The 15,004-nt window shown below is 41.8% G+C and overlaps 1 long non-coding RNA gene across 3 annotated transcripts; it reads right to left on the minus strand.

Moving 5' to 3' along the window:
* Positions 1 to 14,196, minus strand: LOC125698674 (uncharacterized). 3 transcript variants are annotated; one of them, XR_007379258.1, is made up of 6 exons: positions 14,086 to 14,196; positions 5,553 to 5,708; positions 3,578 to 3,787; positions 2,398 to 2,521; positions 588 to 790; positions 1 to 246 (listed from the first exon to the last, which is right to left on the minus strand). It is a non-coding gene; the product is annotated as an uncharacterized LOC125698674 (long non-coding RNA). The 3 variants fall into 3 exon arrangements; XR_007379259.1 differs by lacking the exon at positions 14,086 to 14,196 and having other exon boundaries at positions 5,553 to 5,711; XR_007379261.1 differs by lacking the exon at positions 3,578 to 3,787 and having other exon boundaries at positions 6 to 246.
* Positions 14,197 to 15,004: the final 808 nt, after the last annotated feature.

The raw sequence follows: 15,004 nt of genomic DNA on the forward strand, positions 1-15,004 counted from the left end.
ATGACCTTTAGAAATTGGTCTCTTCAAATAAGAAAAAAGACCTCAATTACAACAACATCTGCCTCCATCTAACACTTTATTTGCCTTACAGAAGGGATGGAATGATGATTAAGTTAATGGATAGGTCATTTTCATTTTTCACATTTACCATGTAAGTGGCTCCATGAATCACGATTTATCTGGGGCCCAATCAAGGAATGCAGTGGCAAAACATCCATTGACTTCCACAGGCTCGTTTCCTGAAAGCTTTGGAGAGGGGAAGTGGCGTTATTCAACCTTTACAACCCATAGAATTAGATATTTGTGTTTTCCTAGGGGTAGAAAATGAACACTACTGTCCTCACATCCCCGTTTCTCTAAAATCTCCATTGGCTGCCTCAGCTTTTTCTCCTGGCACCCTATTATGCAGCACCACAACTTTACATATTCATTTATAAGCTCTAAGCTGACAATTTTGCAAGGATAAAACAGAATGAAATGACAGAATTTGAAACAAAGAATTTATCTACCAAATCCTAGAATTTATTCTTTTTTTACTAGGCCAATACAGACATGGCTAATGGTGATTTGAAACATGAATGACTTACACCATGCAATGACTTTCACCTTCCGGGGTCGTCTTCTGCATGAACCTACAGAGCGACTGCCTTGCTTGTTGTTCCAGCTCCATCTGTGTCTCTGCAGACCTTCCTTGGAGGGCTCAGTTCTCTGACCTTGCTCAGCTTTGCTGTCCTCTTCTTGGACAGATGATGAACTGCAGGATCTTGTTGACACAGCGACGCAAATTTCCCTGTGTGTACACACATAGAAATGTGAGTATGTGTATATATGTGCATACACACCTAAAAAGAGATTGAAAATATAGATTAACTCAAACCCAGTAAGTTACAAAAAGGAATAGAAGGTTTTAGCAAATGAAAGTTAAAGATGTTTTCAGTGAAAAAGAAAATAGGCCACTACCAGTATGTCAAGAGGAAAATTAAGGGGCTGTATGTATGATACCATTGTGACTCATTTTCAATAGATCATGTATTAGAAACAAAAAAAGGATGAAGCAGAACTATTTGTTATATTGCTGCAACTGACACTGAATAGAAGAGTGAGAGTGCACTGTAACAAATTGAACCAAGTGGGAAGCAGACACGCACAAAGCACAGCTCTCTTCAGAGAAATGTATTACAGTGAGAGGCTGTTTGGCCACTCCATTTGTTGACAAAGTTATAAAGATCAAGATCATTAGGCTGAGCAAAAGAACGGCAATATGAAAAAATAGAGATGGAGTTATTTACTTGAACTGACAAATGACGTTTATTATTCAAACATTACAACCACCGACTTGTTCAACACCAGAAGGAGCCTTGAAAAGATGTGACATGAAATGAATGCACAAGGCTGGAGAGAACAACACGATCACCATGAGGATAATAAAAGCTATCCCAGAAAGTTGTATTCTGTAGAACTTAGGGAGAAGAGATAAACAGGGATGAATGTTGTGAATTCAGTACGAGCAGCAGCTGGACTACAAGGAATGTGGTCCATTTTACCAGTGGAAAGTGCCAAAGGGAAGAAGCTGCAAAAAGTATGTGCATAAAATCACTTCTATCATAAAGCAAAGAGAGAAACACATAAAATGAAGTACCTCCCCAATGAGCATGCTGCCAGCTCCATGGGACTGACAGCAATAACATCCACAAACAATACAGAGGAAACATAATTTAGCTGCATATAGATGCATAATGCCTGTTCTTCTTGACTTAGAGTTCTGACTGCACACACACACGTGCACATATATGCATTTTTTCTAATAGCAGAAGGCTTCCCTGTGTCCTCTGATAGAACAGAATGCCAAAATAATTAAGCATCATTCTGGAATATATCAGCTGTAAAAAGCAACGCATCTGGAGGTGTGATAACACAAACAATCCTAAACAAAATCTCATTTCTACAGAGAATCCACCTATTTAAGCTATTTTTCCTCATCCTTCAAGGATATTGCATTGACTGGTCTGAACATCACGTATATCAAATTTAAGCCACGTTTATGAACTCCATTCAGAAGCCAGCATTCCTCTGAGCTATTAAGCAATTAAAAGCTCCTGTCACTTTTTATGTCAAGGTTAATAATCAAATGATTAAAACAGTTTAAAGTTGGAGCTCCAGCAGTAAAAACACAACGTTTTCGTTCATTTTATTAGATTCAAGAACAATCCTAAGTTGTTTTTGATATGAACAACTGTGTTGAATTGTTTGCAATTAAAAGGTAGCTGCTGGAAAAGGAACATAAAGTATTTTTCATAATGCTATCAAAAAGAAGTTGTTTGATTCTTCTTTCCAGCGGGGAAATTTATCCCGCATTTCATTTAAATATATTAACAAACTTCCATCGCTTCGCTTTACCTGACTTTCTTCAGATTAGGAGTCCGAACGCGCTTCCGACATCAGAAGTGCCAAATCAGGAACGACGACGCATTCGCACAGCTGCTTTGGTCCTGACAAACTCTGAAGCTGGGTACTACAAAGTCTGGAACAAAACACACCGCTCACATAATTAGTGTTTGACTTCAAGGCGTGTCATCACGCAGGAGAGTGCTGGCTGAATAATTGCAGCAGAGGAGCACGGCTGCAGGCGATACGTATTGCAGCGCGGACCCATCCTGCTGTGAGATGCTCAGCGGGTGGGCTGCTTGGCACAGTAGGGAAGGAGCATCCAGGACAGAGCATCACAGTGGCACAGGAAGGTGACAGAAGTGAAATTTGACTTCCATTTGACTTCTATTGAGATGGAACTTCAGCAAGGAGGAGGGTTTTTGTTTTTTTTCCAGACACTAGTGGCCTCAAGCACGCCTAGCGGTTATGGATAACCAATCTCATTTCTTGGAGCAGCATGGATCAGTGTCTCTCATTTTAGGCTAATGTAATGAGCATCTGGCATTTTCTGCCTTCACCCATCTCCCCCAGAGGGTAACCAGAGGAGTATTTGTAACTCAGTTAAGTAATGATCGCACAGTAACGACCACTACCGCTTTGCCTTGTTAAATTGCGGACTTGGGGATCCCTAATTAGTTTCCTTACTGGAACTAACAGAATTACGTGTTGATACGTGTTTGAGCATTTTACTGGTTAGAAACTTATTTTTAAAATGATATTCAGCATCTGGAGTTAATGTCGCATGACAACTTTTAAATTCAACTCACATTTTCAGAAAATCCTAATCACCTGATACTTTCTGCAGTTGGATTTGAATCATTCAGCAACAGCTGCTTTAAGGGTAAGCTATTCTGGGGACACATGAGAAGAAAAAAAAGTGGTTTCTTCTACAATGATATGTAAAAATATACATACATGTATGTTTTTCTTTTTTTTTCTTCTTAATAGCAGTGGAAAGTTGAAATTTGCTGTAGAAACATTTTCCTGCAGCAGAAACGTGTTGGTATTCTTACAAGAAATCTTGCTTACAACTTCACTGATTCCTATTGCTATTTCTATTTTGGCACCGATTGTGAAGAATTTATCAGGTTTGCAAAATGCCATGAGATGAAGGTATATCTTGTATGAATTAATTTAGCATTCACGTTACCTTTCAGATATCCGAACTCCAGTCTTTCAGTTTTAAGACCTCATGCTGCTTGTGTAACCCCACAGTGCAGCACTGCATGTTCCTCACACCATCAGTTGCCTCTAGGAAGCTCTGTGCTCCTCCTCTTCTAAGCTGAGCATCTGGATATTGGTTTCCACTGTGATACAGAACCCATAGACATAGCAAACACCAAGACCTAGAACCAAGTGGCTGAGAAATAACAGCATTTGAGACAGTGGCTTTCTTGCTTAAGGCAAATGGGTAAGTCATAAGAAGACCACTTATCTAAAACTTCTGCAGCTGAGTAGAAAGTGGAGCCAAATGTTACTGAGTATTCAATCATCTGAGCTGCATTTAGAGAAATCCAAATGAAAATAAAACTTGATCTAAAACGAAACGTAGGCTTTGGTACGCAGTGAACTAAAATGGGAATTAACGTGACTGGTATCTCTAATTCTCCATAGCAAAAGATGCCCCTTTGTTAATAATAAGCTGCAGTGCTCTTCTGTATAAGAGAAAATAATCTCCCTTAATTAAGATACAGAAAACAGGACAAAAGAAAGATAAAGCCCTTCCTCAAACTGAACTTTTAATTTCAATTTGAAGTGGAAAATGTGTGCACAGACACGGCAGTATTTGTGTGAAAATTTGCTACGAACATCCTACTTGAATTAACTTCTCCTTCCACTACTTTGTTTTTGTTGAAGATAGCAAAATAACATTGTAAAAGTCACTCCCTTGACATACACTGTTTCTTTATAGTAAAATGCTATGATTTATTATTTTTATTTCCAGTCGCCCTGCTTTCTCTCTGGAGGAATGGCTGATTAGTCTCACTTCAGGCAGTCTCAACCAGAAAGTAACAGCCAAAACAAGCCAGGAAAAAACACTACAGGAGCTATTTTGCTCTCTCCATATTTGAAAGAGCTCTTCAGCCACTGTGCTGTTAAATTCCACTGGGTTCTGCTGGAAGAAAACAAATGCTGCAGGCGAGGCGATGAGGAATTAACTTTCTTTTTTCTGACGCGCCTCTCTACTTTGTGGAAAATATTTTTAGATGAAATCCTTGCTGTATCCTAAAATAAATCCCATACTTCAGATACATAACAGCAAATCTTATTTGCTCTCTGCGGTAGAGAGAAGTCTATTTTTCAGGCTCCATGAGAAAACAGGAACTCATTTATATGGTAAGAGGAGAATTGAAAATGATGCTGTTGGAACAAGTGGACACAGTATCTTTGTCTGTATCTGACGCGTGGGTTGCTACCTATGGCAGCAAGCACAGCTCAGGAAGAGATCTCAGAGCAGACCTGTCCTGAGGACCTGCTGACCACACATATGGGAATGTTGAGTCACGGCCTGAAACAGTGATTGAGCACCAGGGGAAAAGACCCCATCAGCCCTGAGAGCACAGGTGAAGCCAGACTCCTAGACCTCATTTAAGGGCTGACTGACACTGGGGAAGGACCTCCTTCAGGAGTTCCCTCCTTGGTAAAGCTTTCCCCTGTGAACCTGGAATCTTCTGATACAGATTAGCAATCTTCTTCCCTTCCTTTATAGCTCCTTTCTATCGTGCTAGTCCTTCTATCATCACACCTCTGTTATAACAACTTTCCCAGCAGATCTGTCCAATTCTACACCGTCTTCATCACCTGTGCGCTCAGTGTGCAGCTGGAACACACAGATGTGCTCATCTTCCAGTGGACAGCCAGTATAGGCACTTCAAGTGCAGTGAAGGGAGATGCACAGAAGGTGTGCTTAAGGAAGGGCACTCCTGGGCTGCACAAAGCCACTAGGACAGATGCACTCCATTTAAGAGAGCAGAGTAACACTGGTTACTCTGTACTTCAGTCATCGTTCAGATATGACAGGGGTGCTGTAGCAATAGAAGTAGAAATAGGTCTGCTGAATTGGCATTCATTTTCAAGTAAAACAGACTTTAATTTTTGTATGGTCTAAAATAAGTGAAACTTACGTGGAAAATGTTGCAGCAGCTTTACAAGTTTCCAGTGAGGCTGGTAGAGAATTGGCTGACGCTTTGTGCAATGGGTCTGAAGCCAGTGGCACACACTGCTGGGCACCTACACCATGCACTGACACTCTGCTGCCATGGCCTTACTCCTGCATGAGGCTAAGGAAGAGAAAAAGATTAAAGTTGCCTGTACTTCCTCAACAAAACATACTCAAGGAAGCAAATGATAGCTAAACAGAACAAAACAAACTCTTCCCCAAAACCTCAAGATAAGTAGGGATAAAATCTCCATGTCATCTATTATAATTCACTATAATTACATTTATTATTGGCTTACTTTAATCATCTCCAGATATACTAGGATAACACTTTTCTTTCAAATTTAACAGGACACAGAGGTTTAGATTACTTCTGTTTATGAAAGGAATTAGGCTGTGTGCTAGCAGGAGACAGGATACGCCAACCCAGGAGATCTGTTCCCACTTCTATTTCTCTTTCAGTGTTCCTGTGTTCCTACTTAGCAGGTTGGTACAATACAAGTAGTACACATAATATGTAATACATTTTTTTCCAGATTACTTTAATAGTACCAAAAAGATAACTGGTGAGTAATCATAATAAAATATATGTAACGGGGATCGCAAATCTCACTGATGCAGAATAGGAAGAATTTATTTTCAAAGCACTGCTAATGACTTTCTGCCCGCCCCTTTGAAAATTGCTTTGAGCTCAGTGCTATCCCTTGGAAATCCAATTCATAAATCTGCAAGCAGCATGAAATTCCAGCAGGAAATAAACACTTTTATTCAAATGTATTACAGCATGTTGATATTTTTTTCTTAAAACATAAACTGCAGCAAACATTGCTCTGAAGTACAAACAAGGAGTGACCTCACTGTATGGTTTAGGAAAGTTTCTGGGTTAAAAGCCATAGCTCAGCAGACAGACAACCTGCACACACATTACTGCAAAGGGATCCAGGTGATATTCTGTGGTCAGCAGAATCAAAGGCAAAGCAATGGCCCTGTGAGCAGCACACACCTTCCCCACGCTGAGGAATCGATACCAGGAGCTGCAGGGATGAGCAGCACACTTCCCAGCTCACTGCCAAAAGCAGCAGTTTGCAGAGAGCAGGTGCTGCAGAGGGGTGCTTTGGCAGTGGTGCTGTGTCATTCAGCAGCTGCTGCTAAGTGATAATTTTTTATGGGAGCCATCTCAGAACCAAGTGGCTGCTTCTCATGGCTGCCTCTGCTCCCATTTTGCTCTGAGCGCTCCTGTTAAGCATGCTCAACAGATCTGCTCTGCCTGGAGGGCGATTGAAAGTTGCTGAAACTCTAAATATTGCATGCAGATTCCTATTGGTTTTTGACTGGGCTCTGGAAATACCCATATCTCCTAGTAGATTCCATAGCTCTGCTAAATGCGTTTTTCTCAGTGCAGATGAAAAGGTTTCCAGCCAGCTCTCACCCAGCACTGGCTGCCTCATACAGAGAGCTGCTCATTGCCTTTTCCTCTTCACTTACTTAAGGGAAACCAACCAATATTCTGAGAGAATCCCAAGAGGAAGTGATGGAGATATCCAGTACGTAGAAATAACAGGAAGACCAGGATTTCCTTAGTGTCCAGTAGATGTGATGGGTTTTGAGGTGACCACGGAGTCAGGTTTTGAGGTGCCCAGGAGTGTCCTGCAGCACAGGAGGTGCGCCACCTCTTGGGGTCTCTGCTGAGCACACATGATAAACCACTGGCACTGCTATGACTTTTCAACTTTTCTGAATAATCTTCCAAGAACTTAACAAAGAAGGGACAACTTCATTGACTAAGGAGACTGACATACTTAGAAAGAGAGGTGGAAACAGAAAGATCTGGCTGATTTTGGATCGATGCTCAAAATCCTTCATTTATCCATAAACACTCTCCTGAAATCTCCATAGCTTTAAGATTCATCTCTTTCTTTGTGCGTTGATGTATAATAAAGGTTGTTAAAGCTTCCTACGTTTCTAAACAAGCATTTGCATAGGTACAAAAAGGTCGTGCTCAATGACAATCCTTCTCCTAAGATGCTTATGGACTGAATGGGTAATTTCCCCTTGTGACAGGCAGTGCAGCCACCTCCTGGGCTGTTGTGGAACCCTCCTGCAGTGCAGCACTGGGACCCCAGCCCAGACAAAACCCAGCTGCACTTCTCCAGAGACAAGAGAAGCAAAACATTCAACATAAAATAATGTGAGCCTGCCAAGAACCAACCCAGTTACTCCCACATCAGTCTGATGGCAATGGATCTGTTTTTGTATTTTTCACTTTTTTTTTTTTTAATTGAAGCTTCAGGCGTTCAGCAATAAATAACAAACACTGCTGCCTTTGAAGAATGGCATTTCTTAATAACTGTGTTGTACTTCAGTGTTCTTATAGTTTGGTGTATTATTAAATATCAATTCTGGTCCCGTCATTCCAGGCTCCTTAATGTAGCTGAAGCTACCCTTCACATTCAAAAACAAGGTACAAGCATGTGATCATCTTGCTGCTTAAAATTAGACATCTGAATTCAACTTAACCATCAAAAAAAACAAACAAACAAAACCAAACCATGTTCTCAGAAGTGCTGAGAATCTGCATTATGCACACACATCAATCAGACCGGATGATGCCCAGAACACATGGATATGTAGAAGCCTGTTCTATACCCAAATATACAGTTTTACTGCTAAACGTCAGAGATCCACACTTGAATATCTTCTGCAGAGAACTCTATTTCATATTCAGAAATATTTTCATTTCCTGGAATAGCTATGTTTATTACTTTAATAAACTGAATTAGGAAATATGGTTATTGGTTTCTTAACTAGGCTAAATTAAGTTTCATTAAAAAATAAAATCTAGCTTATATTTGACATAAACACAGTTACAATGTAAAAATAGCCATATTCCTTTTCCTTTTTTATTGTAAAGTATGTAGATAAAGGAAATCCTTCCTGCATTAAAGGTAGAGCTATTCTCAGTGTTTCAAAATGGACGACAACATCATAAATAAAACTTAATTAAAAATTCAAGTACATAATATTTCTTTACTTATTATGTATATTACTTTGCTGCTTGCTGTACGGCTCAGAATAAAAATCCTTAAGATGCCTCTGCAAAGGCAGCAGGTGATGCTCCAAAGCCCTGCCCTCACCTCTGCCTGAAGAATGGAAGTTCTGTAGAGAGCTGTGGCTGCAGGAGGTGCTGCTGTTGGTGGCTGTGGGCTCTTCTCTAGATTCAGGGGATGAACACAGACATGGGATGCAGCCAAGTAAAATGCATCAAGAAACTATATTTCATTATCTTGTCTTGCACACAGTTTACTTAATGGCCATGCTAGAGGTATATCTCAGCTCTGAATACAAACACCAGGCAATAACGTTTTCTGTGCTTACTGCTTTCAGACCTGACACTGAGACAACTATGAAGCTGGCTGTGTGTCCAGAGTAAATGCTTTGCTGTTTCCTGCTGAGGCACCTCATTGCCTCCCCCCATGCAGGTCTCACATTGGCCTTCCCAGCAGCATGATTCCTGCATGCTGAGCATACCTAAAGCCATGCAAACAGTGATGACACTAACCACGTGCCCAGTGGGAAGAGGTGCCTTGGCACTGTCCCCAAGAACTGCATACCTCACCAGGGTGCTCCAGCCTTACCAGTGGGACATCAGCATAGCTGTAACTATCATTCTCTCACATCCTCACAGACCAGTTCCAGCTGCACTTATCAATGAAGAGTTGCTGAAGCATGAACTGTTTCTTTTATCTGCACTTTGGTCCCAGCAACATTTTGTTTAATTGTCTGAATAAAGAAAACGGTGGGTAGACACTGCCACAAAGATAAACCCATTGATTCTCAACACTGCAATGGTTAAAAGCCTGTTCATTTTCTCAGAGGAGCCTATTCAGTATACTTCTAAAAGCCACAGCGCTGCTTTGCACTGTGGGCAGGCTATTGTGTGCTAATTTCCACCTACAAGGTTTTCAAATGATAGATTATCTCCAACAAAAATGATTGTTGAGCTGAGCTGGAAAGGTTCAGCTACTTCTGAATTTAAGGACTGATTTGGTTTATGCACTTCACATGCCACAAAGATCACTGCATGCGTGTTAGGAGGAAGTTCTACAGTTTCTTCAGGTTTCATAATTAACCACTGCACTTCCCACTTCTTAATTTTAGGTGTTGGAGGGCTACCGTATGATGAGAAAGCATTACATCCAGTTTCTGTGACAGCTGTTGATAAAAGGAGAAGCACTACAGAAAAGCTTTGTGAAAGGTTTAGTGCGTGATTTAATGACCAAAATGATACCAAGCAGTTACCACTAGGAAGTCAGACTGTACCAAAGCACTATTTGCAAATGCTGAAGTTTTAATGAGACAACTGTTTAATCCCTTGTCTTCTTTCAGACTTTTCTATTCTGAACTCTATTAAAGTGTACAAAAAAACACAGCTTAAGATAAAGCCACCTTCATGCCAGCCAGGCAAGTCATCCTGCTGCAGGATGAGGGGGCAAGTGAGGGGGTTTCTGGTATAATGAAGTTTCAGGCATTAGGATGTAAGAAATGCATTTTCTAACAATTCTGATGACCTTCCTGTACACCCCAGTCCAGCCCAAAGCATATTCTTTCCTCTGATAATATATCAGTAGTTAAAAAAGCAATTAATATATCTGAAGCTATTAACCTGCCAAGAACGAGTAGCTTCAGAAAACACGATGCCTTATAGATCAGGGGTATGGGCTGATCCTCCTGAGCCTTTGAGTCTCCCATGGAGAAACAGCACTGCCCTAGGCACCAACTTGATCCACGTTCATTGCTCAGGTATGGCATGAACAGAAACACAGTACAGTTAATCCTGAGGAAATAAAACCACACTGAAGAACAAGGAACCTTTTTCAGTTTGCTCCTTGTTGGATTATGTATGTTCATCCTGCACATGGATGAGGGTTGCGTTGCCCCCTGCAAGGAGTAGAAGACCAACTCCAGGACCAACCCAGCACCATCTCCTGCCCAGCTATAGAGCAAGGCATTTTTGCCTGTTGGCTGTTACTACCACTGCTGCTGAGCCTCTTCAGTCTTCATTCTTGAAAGGATAATAATTGAAATGATGAATATTGCTGTGAGGAGCAGCAGTGAATGACTGAAAAATTACAATCTCAGGTTTTGATTTCACACGTGCACTTCACGGAAGTAACAAAAAAAGGGAAGAGGATGTTTGACATCAGCAGGCAACAAGAGAACAGCAAAACATGAATCAAACTGAAATAAAGCAAACTGCCTTATTGCTAATAACCTCAATGTGTTATTTACCTTGATAAGGGAGAAAATAATTCAGTAGAGCACGAGATATGGTCTGCGGTTATTTTCTTTTTAAACCATTAGGAATGATGCAAGTTATGGCCTCCTCATGCTTTCTCTGGCCAACTGGTCCAATGTGGACACTCACACATGAAATTAAGTTATAACCTTCCCTCATTTCTTCCCAAATTCTTCTGCAATCAATGGGAATTTGGCGTTAGAAAATATTACAGTGAATCACATCATAATCACCATGTTGCAGCATGGCAGGCTAACACTGCAATAAATGGCTGAGTAGAGGGAAACAGTGGTTTAAGCTGATATCAATATACAATGCTTAGCACCACAGAGCAGCTCCACTAACTCCTACAATGCTAATTGATTAACGGTAACGTGTTAGAAAAAAACCACATAAATAAATGCATTAGCTAATTACAAAAGAATCACTTTCTTCTCTGGTTGCATGAAGAGCACAGGAATGATTTCTCAGCTCATTAAATGAGTAAATGAAAGAATAAAACCAACCAAGCTACATGCATTGGGAGCCAGTTAGCAGATACAGACCTGTGCTGCTGCGGTAAGATTTTCCCCATCAGTAGAAATATTATGGCCAAAGCCCAGAGGAAGGGAGGCAAAACTGGAGGACTTTTTGCGCTCAGAGTATTAGCAGACATGTACGTGAATAGGAGAATGTGTCTGCCCCCCAAGATGGGCTGCTGCTCTCTGCAGGAGCAGTGACAAAGCAGTGGAGATGGAGGTGCACGTGGCAGCCTGGATGCATAATAGATGAGCAATGCCTCCTGGTGTTACTGGGCCATGAAGTCAACATCCCAGTAATGAATTGAGAGAGAATCAAGCGAGGAGAGGTCATGAAAATGAGAACAAGCAGCTTATGTTTGCCGTGGCACAAAGAGGAGGTAAAGGGAGAGCACTGACAGGGGGAACAGGGGGAGAAGTGCTGAGACTAGGGAACTGAATATTCATTACTGAAATATTTTGAATGCGCATGAATGGAACAAGATGTGATTTTTCAAGACCAGAAAAGAGTATGGGGTGCCCTTTCTCTTATCTATTCCAGGCAGAGGTCCTCTGAAAATCTTAAATGTTTCCATTGTTTTGTCCCACTGATACAGAACCACCTGCATTGATCAGGGGCTGATGGGTTCACGTAGGTCACATACACAACTACAAACAACTGCTGTTCTACTACATGCTTTGGTTACACTTAATTTGTCAGATCTAGCATACAAACAAAAGGCTAATTAAATGGGCAAAGATGCAGCTCACGTAAGCAAAGTCAAGGTACCAGGTGTTAAAAAGCAAACTGAGAAAGAATTGCCAGGTTTTAGATTCTCCACAGATTCAAGAAGGAAAACTGCTGATGGTTTGATATGTTTCACAAACTTGCTGTGAACAGCATGGCACAGGGTTTCAGGTAAGCATGCTGTAATGAGAAGATGCAGAATGTAAAAATAATCAGTCAAAGTTTATGGACCCTACCAGCTAAACACAGGACACTGAAATGATCAAAGGCACTGCACAGGAGTATAATAATATGAAAGATTCAGAGAGCAGACCTGCAGGCTCCTGCAGCACAATTAATACAACTTTGTTCCCAGTTGGTGCTCAAATTACTCATTGTAAGTATAGCAGAACGAGGAGAAACAAGCTTGCTTACACTGTGGCATCCTCTTTGTTATTTGTCTTACACTTTCTCTATTTCTGGTCTTCACATGTTTAGAAGGAAAGACTCCCTGACAGTCATCCATGGGAGTCAGATGCTGATTTCCCTTTGAAGAAGTGGGCTCAGAGTACTGAAGGCACAGAAGTAGCTTTGAAAGTGTCCACCTTCATCTTTCCCTTCTCCCATCATTAAAAACGTTCTTTACGAATTGCCAGTAATTTTCATCAGCCAACATAAAAATATTCTACATGCTGTGGAGAAAACATGGACCTGAGCAGCAAACAAACCCCATGAGCTGCTGGGGTGGGTGCTACATTAACACACAGTGAGTGGGGAGAAACCACAGAGTGTAAAAGGTGCATCTGCACAAAGCTGATGAGCAAATAGCAATCCAGGGAAGGTAAAGACTAATTAAAACTAATGCTGCAAAAAGATGCTGCTGTTCTACCTTGTTAGTGTGAGGCAGTTCTACCTTGGTAGTGTGAGCAGGAGAGCAATACAGAAATTGTTGGAGGCAGTGAGCAACTTGAAAGAACCTGGGCAAAAGGACTCAAAGAAGCATCTAGAGAATCAGAGCAGAAACTACTTATAGCAAACCAAATTCTCCAAAAATCAAAGGATGGGGGAAACAACACAATGAGTCTCTCTGCCATGGGAGGCAAGACATGAGCAGCGCAGTCAGGGGCAGATGCTCCTGTCTGAATAGGAGACACTTCAAAATGAGATCTTCTGATCTGCATGTGTTTGCTGTCCAGGATGTAACACAAACACATACCCACAGCTCCCTTTCTGAGATAGTTGAAGGCTGTACTAGAATAGAAAACCTGTTAAGTTTCCACCTTAACCAAGGCTCTGTCTGCACTCACAAATCACATCCCTGTGCTGCCCACACCGTGAGCACCTCTCTTACAAATCTGCCTCAGAAAGTCCTGCTGGCTCCCCTTTATGAGCCTGCCAGGCAGGGCTTGGCTCCTTGCTCCTGCCCCTGCTGGCTTCGAGTTCATTGCAGCAGCCTGGAAGGCACAAGTTCTCCAGCAAACACACCTCGGTACCTGCAGGACTGAATTCATTTCTTGCTCACATCCATTATGAGACAGAGCTGTCTCTTTTATGAGAGCCACTTCTAGGTGGCAAAGTCAGCTAGGTTACAGCTAGTGTGCTGCAAACTGAGCCTAATGAGCACCTAACCCTGCCCATAAGAGAACAAAGAACTGGGAGTCTACCTTCCCCGCCTGCCTTTCTCCTCCTGGAAGAAAAAAATTAATTCCCAAATGCTTGAGCTGGGCAGCCTCCAGTCCTGGGCCTCTGAAAGCACTATGATCAATCTTTTCCCATCTGGTCGGTCTTGGACTAATTAACTGACATGGTTGAAAACGAGCATCAGCTAATTGGAGCACTCTGTTCTCCCTCTCCCTGGCAGGAATTAAATGGATTCCAGATGATCAGTGGTTCAAAACCAATCAACATTTCCCAAGTAATCCCAAATCAATGCCACCAGTCCCAGGCCAGCTTCCCAGCAGCTTGTGCACATCCTCACCTGGGGCTACGATGCCAAACAACATCATCTGAAAGGGAAAGTTGCCAACCATTCCAGAACTGCTGGCAGATGTGTGCAGTCACCCACTTGCATGATATTTTGGAAAATGTGCCACCTGCAAAAAAATAATTGGGCCAGCTGAGCTCCAGGCCTTCTCTGAAGCCAAGGAAATCCTCCAAACTAGCCCCATAACCTGAAGGTACAAAAGTCATCTGCAGGGCTCTTGGCAAGCAGATTGGATGCACTCAGAAATAAACATCCCATTCTGTGGATGCCTGCAGCAAGCAATCCCCCAAATACTCTCCATGTATATCCCCAGCACACAGAATTAGTGCAATAGGTGAAGTTGTAGCTGCTGCCAGTGAGGAGCAGCAGTGAGATGCCTGTGTCCTGCTGCAGCCATTTGTGCAGGGATGGTTTCAGTACCCACAGTTCACACAGCACAGAAAAGGTCAACCAAAATCATTCCCTCAAGCACAGGTAAGAAAACCATTTGCAAAAACACAGCAGCAGCAACACAAACACCAAAGTGCTGTGGAGATGTGGCCAGATGCATTCATTCAACTGTGCTGTAATAATCCCCAGGATTTCCCTGAACTTAGGGATGAATATTATCACAATTCACATGAAAGCAGTATACACAAATGAAATACATCCACGTACAGGGAGGAGCGCAAAATCCAGCTCCTTCCATTTATGCAGCTTTCTCCACAACACTCAGTGGGGTTTATTTTGTTCTCAGTTCCAACACTCAAAGGCAGGGTTAAGCCCACAGAGGTAAGCAGACAGTCTGCAGGGACCAAGGGAGGCAGAGCAGACCCTCACCTGACAGAGGCTTTCTTTATCTCTCTGCAATATGAATTTCTTATGATTCTCTTGACATGTCATATTTTCTGCTTTTTAGAAGATATTAAAAAAA

This window comes from Lagopus muta, chromosome 11 (genome assembly GCF_023343835.1).
Source record: "Lagopus muta isolate bLagMut1 chromosome 11, bLagMut1 primary, whole genome shotgun sequence".
Classification (NCBI taxonomy): Eukaryota; Metazoa; Chordata; class Aves; order Galliformes; family Phasianidae; genus Lagopus; species Lagopus muta.